Source organism: Otolemur garnettii, unplaced genomic scaffold (genome assembly GCF_000181295.1).
Source record: "Otolemur garnettii isolate 467f Iridium unplaced genomic scaffold, OtoGar3 scaffold00130, whole genome shotgun sequence".
NCBI classification, from domain to species: domain Eukaryota; kingdom Metazoa; phylum Chordata; class Mammalia; order Primates; family Galagidae; genus Otolemur; species Otolemur garnettii.
In genome coordinates this window covers 226,080-237,153 of record NW_003852525.1, presented here as the reverse complement: position 1 = coordinate 237,153, position 11,074 = coordinate 226,080, and positions in this window count along the sequence as shown.

Below are 11,074 nucleotides of genomic sequence, written 5' to 3'. Positions count from 1 at the left end.
TACAAAAAAAAAAAAAAAAAATTAGCTGGGCATTGTGACCAATGTCTGCAGTCCTAGCTACATGGGAGGCTAAGACTAGAGGATCTCTTGGGCCCAGGACTCTGAGGTTGCTGTGAGCTATAATGCCACAATACTCTACCCAGAGTGAGATTGTGCTCAAAAAAGAATTCATTTCACAGTTTGGGGATGGTATATTATGAATTAAAAATAATGTACACAAGCAGATAATGAGGGTGGTTATTATAATAACCTGAGTGAGACATGGTAGGGTCAGACTCTGGTGGTATCAGCACATGAATGAGATAAACAGAGTGTGGTTATGTTCAAAGCACAGTTGCCAAGATTTGCTTTTGGAGTTCATGTATGGTGTAAAAAAAAAAATGCAGCAGTCAAAGATGGGACCATCCTTTGTGGCCTGAGCGGCTTAAATAAAGCAGTAACAAAGGAAACAGAATGTCACACGCACAGCTGAGCCTCCTCTCAGCGTGGGTTAGATGGCAAGTGCACAGTTGGTTCTGAGAGTCGGGACTCAGATCTCATCTAACGTAGATATATGATTTAGCCAGTAGATGGTTTTTACAACTAGGAGACTAGAGAGAGCCTAACCTGGATGAGCTCAGACAGAGGAGCACAGATAAAGAGGAAGCCTCAGATCTGTCCCTGATGTCCACAGAGCCCCAACATGCTGGGAAAACTTTTCATGTCATCCTGCAGCCAGGAATGTTATTAGGATGTGTAGTTTGAGATCATAGTGACAATACATCAAAGCTGATTCAGAAGATACCAAAAAAACAAGCCAACGTGCTGGATACGAGCCTCACAGTCTCTCTGTCCACAGTGCCCTGTGGTGTGCCATGCCCCTCACCTACAAGCTGGACACCTGACCACCAAGAATGAGAGTTTTGTTAACTTGTCACTCACCAAGATATTTCTGATTAAATGTAACCTTTTAAAAAAGGATCCGTCCTTTCTGCCAGTCATGACTAAAGACGTGTTGCCTGAGTTCTCATCACCCAGACAGGTCACTGAACAAGGTAAATGGGCAAAATGAAAACAGGGGTATCATTTAGTTTAAATAAATACTATCTAAACTATATATAAATGCCATAATATCTGCAGTGGTGAGCAAGGTAATTATGTCCTAAGGAGAATGTGAGAATAGAGGGAACAGATTTCTCACATCTCAGGCACCTTCACGTTGCTCAATCACTTTAAAAGAGGCACCAAAACGGCTAACTCTATTACTTTATTGGTTTTTTTCCAACATGCCCAATCAAGAAAGGTCTTTTCTATCTCGGTTAATGTGACCTAAGTCCATATGTCCGTCAAAATATTGCACAATCTTGGAAGAACAACATTTGCACTATTCTCTAAGTAAACTAAAATAGCTGGAAGAGCTATTTAGAAGTAGATAAATAAACATTTTAAAGGAAGTATGGGAACTAATGTTTAAGACAAAAAGTAATAATAGTGGGCAGCGCCTGTGGCTCAGAGGAGTAGGGTGCTGGGCCCATATGCCGGAGGTGGTGGGTTCAAACCCAGCCCCGGCCAAAAAAAAGTAATAATAGTTAGAGATAACTATAGGAAAAATACATACTTACCGCACTTGAGCCAGCCTTCTGGTCAAGGGGTTCTCAAAGTGTGGCCTGATCACACAGTATCCATGTGATGTGGCACCTTCTTAGAAACAGAGATTCTCAAGCCTCCCAAGATCTCCCAAATTAATCCCTCTAGGGTAGGGCCTAGAAATTTGTGTTTCAAGCCCTTTAAATTATTCTGGTTTATATTAAAGTTTAAGAACTACTGATCTAAATAAATAAATATAAAATAATAAAATGATATGTATTACATATATATAAATAAATACATAATAATAATAATATGAAAACTTGTATGTACTAAACATTTGCATAAGATACATCACATGTATTTTTTATTTCTAATAATTCTGCAAAGTAACTATTTTTATCCCATTTTGACAATAATGGAAAAAATTAAAATAAAAATACGTTTTATTTTAGTAGAAGTTGAAATAAAAATATAGAAATTGTTTTACTATTCTAAAAGTAGTGACATTTTCTTATTCCAAAGTATTTTCTTTTTCAATTTTCAGGGGAATAAAAATGATTGATGAGCTTAATATGTCTAAAAGATATATTTGCGGATGTCAAGTTTTCAGAAGGATTTTTTTGGCAGTTAAATTTTTGTACTAAAATGTCAACTTAATTTAATGACATGTAGTTCTAAAGAATACTACTGAAATTAAGAGTCAAACTAATGTAATCTACAAAAAATCAGACACCAACAACAATATTTTTGTTTAACATAATAATCTTTCTCGATGAAAGAAAAAAATTAACGGGAAGTGAAAACACAAAAATCTATGAGGAAAAAGAAAAAAATCTCTTAGTGTTAGGGTTATATTTTCAGGTAAGCATAGTAGATACACATTAACTTTTCCTTTGCACTTAGGAAAAATCACTCACTTGAAATAAAACTAAAGAAAATGCTCTAAAACTTCAAAAATAATTTTTGCTGCAATCGAGTAATGGGATTTGACTTGACCCTCAGTAAAAATTAGGACACAATCCCTCTCAAAATGGTGACTCTGTCATAAATTTCCTGCCCATATTTTCTAGTAGTCCACAGCTAGTTCGTCTATGAATAGAGCAGATTTCAAATGAGCTAATGTAACTGCAATGGCTGGGGAGCTCTTTGGAAAAGAGTCATTTTCCAAAATAAAAATAACAATGTACAGAAATCATCATTAGGGATTTCTCTGCTCACCAACTGCTGCTAACAAAATGATAGAGAACCCTTACTTTACACGTAAGCATAAATACAGGTCATGACTTGAACTAGAATGCAGAAATTACAGCTCAGGGGGACTGATGCAGAAGATTTACATTTGGGGAAAAGAAACATTTTAGCAGAAAGGGTATAATTAGTTGTTTCAGAAATACTTGAATACATTCTCCACCATTTAGTCACTAACATATGCTGGCTTGGAGAAATAACACAAATCAAATATTATCCAATACATAAAATGTGCCAAGGAAACCAACATTCATTACAGGTTAAACATATGTTTTCACTCTTACATCTTGGATTTTTTGGTTCTTTCAACCTGGAATAAATCCTTAAGCCCATGAAATAAATGTTCATCAGTTACTATCTGCTGAAAAATAACTGAAAACAAAAGTATGGAGTCAACATTTCTCTTTACATAAAATAGTTATGCTTTAATTTTTCAACATTTTATAAACTGCATTTTCTCACTTTGTTTAAAAATTGGTGTACGTCAAGGACATTTGCACCTGAATGTTTGTTCCAGCTCAATTCACAATTGCCAAAATGTGGAAGTAACCCAAGTATTCATTATCCCGTGAATGGATTAATAAACTGAGGTGTATGTACACCATGGAGTGCTGTTCAGCCATAAGAAAAGGAAGAGATGTCACATTTTGGGGGGTTTACTTTAGTAAAGTATTTCAAGAATGGAAAGAAAAGGAAAATATAAACAACTACATGCTCACACACACCAAAAAAACTCCACAAATACAGTCTAGAAAAGGGGAGGGGAGAAGAGGGTAGAACAGGGGAGGGGGAGGGCGATTGGCGGGGTCTCACCTTGTGTGCACAGTGTGAGGATGTTCAAAGAGCTGCCTGGGTGAAGGGCTTGACTACAACTTGAACTTTACCTTAGAATTGAAAACAATGAGACCTAAACATCTGTCCCCCATATTAATTTGAAATTTAAAAAAAATTATGTATGTAAATTTAGTAACCTCAAATAACCTGTTTAAAAGAAAAAATGCATAGTACATATCTGATGTCAAGTCCTATCCAATTGCTAAATCAAGTATGTCCATGACTACAACGACGAAGCTGGAGTGCATTTTGGTAGGTGTCAAGCAGAAATAGAAACCATGGATACATGGTGACTCCAGCAGCACACACTTTGCTCACTGTGTTTTGTTTTAAGCATATTTGAGGCATATCTCTTAGACATATGAATTGCAAGAAGACAGTAGACATCTTCCTCCACAGATTTCTCTTTCCCTGCACTGTGTGTTCTTCTGGCTTCCATGTGAAGCCTCCTCTGAACGACCTCATTACACTATGTTAGCTGGGTCTTGTCAGGGCCGACAGCTTGCAGAACCATCTCTCCAGGTAGCACCTACCCTGTCAGATAAAGTGTCTTGGGGCACACAACAGCTACGTGCCCTGGGCATGGCTCCCACCACCAGGATCTGCCACTTTCTCTGAGCTGCTTCCTCTGGCAGCAGGAGCTTTCTGGGGTCCTTCTGCTTCCTCTGGCAGCAGGAGCTTTCTGGGGTCCTTCTGCTTCCTCTGGCAGAAGGCAGTCTCAGTCAGCACCAGGCCAGAGAAGCCCACTGTTCAGAGCACTCCTCTGAAGCACGTTTTACAGAGACTTTCAGAGGGTCCCAGAGAGAAGAAACCCAGCTGCCCAGGAGGGAATTTGTGAGCAGCACCCTGGACTGGTTGACTTCCTTTCCTGCCTGACCATTCGCTCTCAAATAAACTATGTATCCTCAAACCCAAACCTCAGAGTAAACATCCATCTATCGGACTCCTATATCTGAATGTTTCATAGACAACTGAAATTCTAAATATGTGGGACTGATCTCACCTTCCTCGGGTAACCAGCTCAGATAGTCCTGTTATCAACAAACAGCACCGCTGTTCAACCTGAGAAACCAACACTCAAGCATTATTTTAGATTTTAGTTCTTTCCCTTATCCTCTATGTACAGTCACAAAGCCTCTCAATTCCACCTTTTTAACTTCTTCCAAATCTGCTCATCTTCTGCACTGTGGCCTATACTCATTTACTTCTAACCACACCTGGATTGGAACAATTGGTCTTCACTAAAGACGTATCTTCCCCAATATCACATGAGCTGTGATGGTTAAATGTATGCGTCCATTTGACTGGGTTGTGAGGTTCCTAGACATTTGCTCAAAGATTGTTCTGGTCATGTCTTTGGAAAGGTTAACACTGGAAGTGGACTGGCCTCCCTGTTATCACAGGCCCTCCTGTAACCCACTGGGAGGCCTGAATAAAGCAAAAGCCAGGCCCTCCCATAGCAATGGGAACCTCATTCCTTCCCACTGGATTGAGTTGGGGTGCTGGTCATTTCTGGCTTTCAGTGTTTAACTAAAAATGCAGGCCCTTCTTGGATCGCAAATGTGCTGGTTTTCAGATGGGCATGCTCTCCTCTCTTGAGTCTCCACCCTCCTCGCTGCAGATCCTGGGACTTTCCAGCCTCCACAGTCACATGAGCCAATTTCTTACATAAAATCTCCCTCTGTCTCATCTATCAACACCCTCCCGGCCCTGTTTCTCTGGAGATCCCTGACTAATGCCCCAACATGCACATGCAGTCATCATGTTGATGATTGAAAAAGGGAGAAAGGGAGGAAGGAAGGAAAAAATGAAGAAAGAAAAGAGGGAGGAAGAGAGAGACTCCATGTCACCATCTGCTTTCAAGATAAAATTCACATTCCTTCAGCGTGACTCACAGACTACCTTTCCGCATGCACTTGACACCACGAGCACACTGAACATTTTGCAGGTCACAGACTATCCCACATTCTCTTTCACCTTGGGGCTCTCTGATAGTTTGGTCTTAGTGCCTAAAATGTGCTCCACAATCACTTTCTTCCAAATAACTTATTAATTAATATCAAATTCTAGTGTGACCTACTCCAGGCTGTCTTCTCTGAACCACTTCAAACCCCAGACTAACCTACCCTGTTTTCTGAGCATTCCCAAATTGCACCATGTGCTAAAAACTAAAGAATAAAATATGATTTCTGCTTCCAAGGAACCCACAGTGTAGTACAGTCCAGCATACAAGTTTAAGCAATGTATTTGAAATAAGTAGGAGAGAAAACAGACCATAAAATACAAAATGCCAGAAAACCAGAAATTTTTAACTTGGTTTAAGAAAAATAAAAATAGATTTGGAATTGCAACTTGACATCTAAGGTCCTTCATTTATTGTCCATTTATATAAGATATAAACCATTAATTTATACAAATTAATTAAGTTTAAATTCTCAGTTTTTTCTTTAGATGAAAAAAGAAGAGAGAGATATTTAGGAAAAACAAACCATTTCAACTTAAGAGTAATACCACGAGTTTTAACTTATTGATATTGAAGGGTACTGGGAATATAGATAAGAACTGTGGCAAGCCAAGGTGGCCCACACCTATAATCCAAGCACTTTGGGAGGCCAAGGCAGAAGGATTGCTTGAGGCCAGGAGTTTGAGACCAGCCTGGGAAACATAGTGAGACCCCCATCTCTACAAAGAGATTTTAAAAGTAGCTTGGTGGGGTACTGTGTACCTGTAGTCCTAGCTACTTAGGAGGCTGAGGCAAGGGGATTGCTTGAGCCTAGGAACTTAAGGTTACGGTGAGCAATGATCATGCTACTGCACCCCAGACTGAGTGACAGAGCACTGCTCTGAATTACTTCAAGGAAGAGGAATTCACTCTCCCAGTTTATATTTAAACATTTTAAAAGAGAAAAATAATAGACCATTAAAAATGACTGTGGCTCAGTGAGTAGGGTGCTGGCCCCATATACTGAGGGTGGCAGGTTCAAACCCAGCCCTGGCCAAACTGCAACAACAACAACAAAAAAATAGCCAGGTATTGTGATGAACACCTGTAGTCCCAGTGCTGTGAGCTGTGTGATGCCATGGCACTCTACCGAGGGCGATAAAGTAAGACTCTGTCTTCAAAAAAAAAAAAAAAAGACACTTCATTAAATAAATTTAAGGAATGTTCAATTTAAAAAAGACAGTCTTTCCAAACCATAGTAAAAGAAATGGCTGAAAAATAAAATGTGTGTAAGTGTGTGGTACCATGGGGAAATCAACGGAGAGGACTAAAATTGCTATTTCCCCCATGTCCTAACATCAAATCGGTGTTGACCTTGGTCTCCTCAATAGTTTCTGCCCCTACATTTCCATTTGAGTTAATGAAGATCTGTATAAACCTGCCAACATGAGCTGGAGCCCAAAGCTCTGGTGTAATTAGTTGATGTATTAATTTGCCAGCTAGACATGAATTCAACATCAGTGCTATGGACTATCATGCCAGATCTGAGTATTCAAAGCCCTCAAGGAACTAAAGAATATAGGTCATTTCCAGCCCCAAACTACTGGAAAAAAACTTGTCAACAAATAACTTTGTCTAAGGAGAGCTAGCCATGGTTGCATTCTCAGCAGAAGAGCTGGCATCTGACAGCATAAACAAATAGGCTGACAGAATTAGAAGGCAGCGACACATCCCGACCATAGGGGCAGAAAAGAAAAACGCTGGTATCACAACTATCCCACAATTTTACTCAGGCATTCAATGAGCTACTAACTAATGTATTATTAAAATTCCATTTAGCTGAATGTGAATTCTACGAAAAGAGAGTAAGTGAACTGCATTTGATTTATATTTTACCTTAGTGTTTGTGTCTTCTTATAATGAAACTATTATTTCCTGTGGATCAGAAATAATAAATATGGTCATTAATATTAAAAAACATAATTTAGTTAGACAAATGCAAATCATCAATAACCTCAATGTAAATAAAAAATTGTATTAGCCACAAAGACAAATAGGAAAACACTGTAAGGGGTCAACTTCACAGGAAGAGGATGAAAAATTCATTCATCTATTTCTTTCTTTCTATTTTGCTGCTGTGTCCTCAGTGCTCCCTTTAATTTTGTATTACTATATAATATATGAATGAATAGACCATGCTTCAGCCACAGTGGGCACTTATTATATATTTTAAAATGAATATTTAAACAAATGAGTTTAGAATCCTGGCATTGTCCATAAGAAGCTGATGCAAGGGCACCAGCCGCACACACGTGTGAGATACAGACAGGTGGGCAGGTCCTCTAAGTGGCTGTTCACACTCATTGCCAAAAAGAGAATTAATGTTCTATTTCAGGTGATCTAATGAATACACACATTTGAAAAACAAAGTAAAACTTGTCACAACGGAGTGACAAACTCAACAGAAAAATATCTCTCCCTTCTTGCTCCAACTTATCAAGCCGCAGACCAAGAGCAAAGAAATTAGAAAAAACAAACAAACAAACAAACAAACAAACAAAAATAAAAGCACTGTCCATTGTTGTAGTCCAAGTTTACTCATGGTGTGAAAAACTCCAAGCAGAGCTGTGCAAACTACCCACAGTGATAGGCTTCAAGAGGCCCGTGGGTTCTTTTCAATTTGGATTAAATTGTTTCCTATTGAGAAGACAGCCTAGGGACCCAATTTGAACTCATAATTCCCAGAGGATCTTTATTCCCTTATTGAAAAATAAATATCCCCGATACTGATTTAAGTTCAGAGACTGTGATACCCAGGAAAGGGTTGCACCACTGAAGTAACCCAGTACCATGTCAGGCATGTGCAATTGTAGCCCGTAATTTCCACACTGTGAGATTCTGAACCCAAATCATTATTTTGGTTCATTCCCCATACTTAAATTTCTTATGGTTCAATTTCTCTCCACTCATGCATCTGTAAGCTGTGTCTGCCTAGTGCTAACCTGGGCCCAAGGCTTAATCTTGCCATGGATTTATAGAAATGACTTCCCGACAGCAAGAATTTTTGGAATTTCACATTTTACTAATAATTTGAGGAAATATGGCAGAAGCTGAGGAAGGACATTGCTTAGTTGTTTGATATTAAACTGGTTCTGCCTCCTCTCTCTTCTCCTACAGGTCCCCTGTATCACTGAGAGCAGCAAATAAGTTCTTAGCCTCATCTGATACAGAAAAGTGGCTGCAATCAAAAGGAAGAATAGTCTTCTTGTGGGTGTTTATTTTCCTGTAAGGGTAAAACCACTCTGCATTTTAGTTATTTTTTAGCTTGCCATCCTCCACCCCAAGTCCTTTTTCAAGCATTTCTTCCCATATTCCCATTGTACATATGTTTACTTTTTGGTGGGGGTGGGGGAAGGCAAAACAAAAACAACAAAAAACAGGTCTTTCAGTTTATTTTCATCAGTCTTTTCCTTCTGTTTTTCAGATTTGGCAATTTCTATCAGCACATCCTCTAGCTCAGAGACTCTTCCCTCAGCCATGTCCAGTCCCCTAATGAGCCATCAGCCATTTCAGTTGCCGTGTTTCTGATCTCTAACATTTCCTTTTAATTCATTCTTACAATTTTCATCTTTCTGCTTATATCTGAACCTAGTTATGGTACTTGCTCTATGTTTTCAGGCTGTATATTTTTTCTCCTAATATCCCTTGTAATTTATTATTAAAAGCTGGACATGATGTGCATGGAAAAGGTATTATGTAAATAGCCCTGTACCAATGCAGGGCCATGTTGGGGGCCGGGACACGGTCCACAGTGACGTGAGATCTGAGTTCTCAGTGCGCCCATGTCCTGCACTGCGAACCTCACACTTTCTTCAGTACCCCCTTATATGGTACATGACAGAGGCTAGAGTGGGGTGTTTCCTTCCCTGAGCTCAGTCAGGTTCTAGTAGTTTCCCTTGAGGGCAAACTTGTTAAGAGCAGAATAGTCTTCCATGTTTCAAATGATTACTTTCCCCCTCTCCCTGATGGAAACCTGTGAGGATTTTTCTCTGGATCTTCACTCTGATGAACTGGTAGGACTCCTTGAAGTAAGATCTCTCGAGTGCATACATGTCCTCCAAATCCTGGGCTCCCTGCAGTCCCTCTCAGACTGGCCACATAAGCCCAGGTCCTGCTTTGGCAAACTGTCATTCTCTGTGTCCACCTGTCTGCCTCTCCTACTGCGAGGGCAACAGTTTTCCTGTGATCTAAGTCCTGTGACTACTTTAACAAGGGTACTTTTGCCTGGGAGCTGGAGGTGCGGTCGGGCCGTCATGCCCACTCTGGCAAGGCCGGCAGGTGGGCTGCAGACCTCTCTCCCAGAATGCGGCAGACCCTGGGCTGGTGGCAAGGTAAGTCCACTCTTTCCACAGAACTCCCCCTGAACAGGTAGGTGTCTGCTTCTGTGCTCAAATCCACTCTTTATATAAGAAAGCCGGTTATATTGGCATGGGACCTACCCTGACACCTTGCCTTAACTTAATCATCTGCAAAGACCTTTTTCTCAAATAAAGTCACATTCCCGGATACTAAGGTTAGGACTTCAATATCTTTGTGGAAATACAATTAAATCCATAACAGCCCATTAAGAACAAAAGGCTCTTGGAAATCCTAAAATCCCACCCACTGTATCCAGTTCTAGTTTCATGGTAATGGTACAAACTGTGGCCCTCTCTGAAAAATATTTGCCCTAGAATGGAGGTTCCCACATATAGTAAAGTACAAGAATCTCTGGGAAGTATTTACAAAATCCTTATACCAGGACCTTCCAATCTTGAATTAAAGATTCTAATCTTTAATAGGTATGGGGAGGAGGGTCAGCAAAATAAGTTGTTAAAAATACCCCCAGATTCTTATAAGGGTCAATTAAATATGAGAATCACCTATTTCTAAAATATAAAACTCTGTGTGTGTAAATACTATCTACTGGAATGCAAGAAAAATATTAGAATTTTTATTCCTTGCACTGTAGACTTTTAAATGTCTGCATATATAATTTTTCATGATGTACTTTATATGTGTATTATGGCAATGGTCATGTATTATAGATATAGAGGTATATCTTTTATAAATTAAGATAGCTTTAAGAAGCACACATTCAAAATCTTCAACCAACGGCTTGGGGGACTACTGCCCTGAGGGTACTGAGGTAGGCATTCTTCTCCCTCCTCTACCATGTAGGCACGCACTAAAGCAAACAAAATAGCAAGGCCGACACTGGGGAGCAGGCTTCCTACTGGACTTGTAATAAACACATGTTTCTGGGACCTTATAACAGATAACTTTGTACCTGTTATAGAGCTTTTAATTTGTACAACCGAAACATTCTGTATACCAGCTTTATTTTATAGCATGGACATTTATGGCTAAGCAGTGAACAAACCACATGCATAAATCTGCTTATATAGACATCAGTGCTTCACTGGTGCATATTAAAGCAGG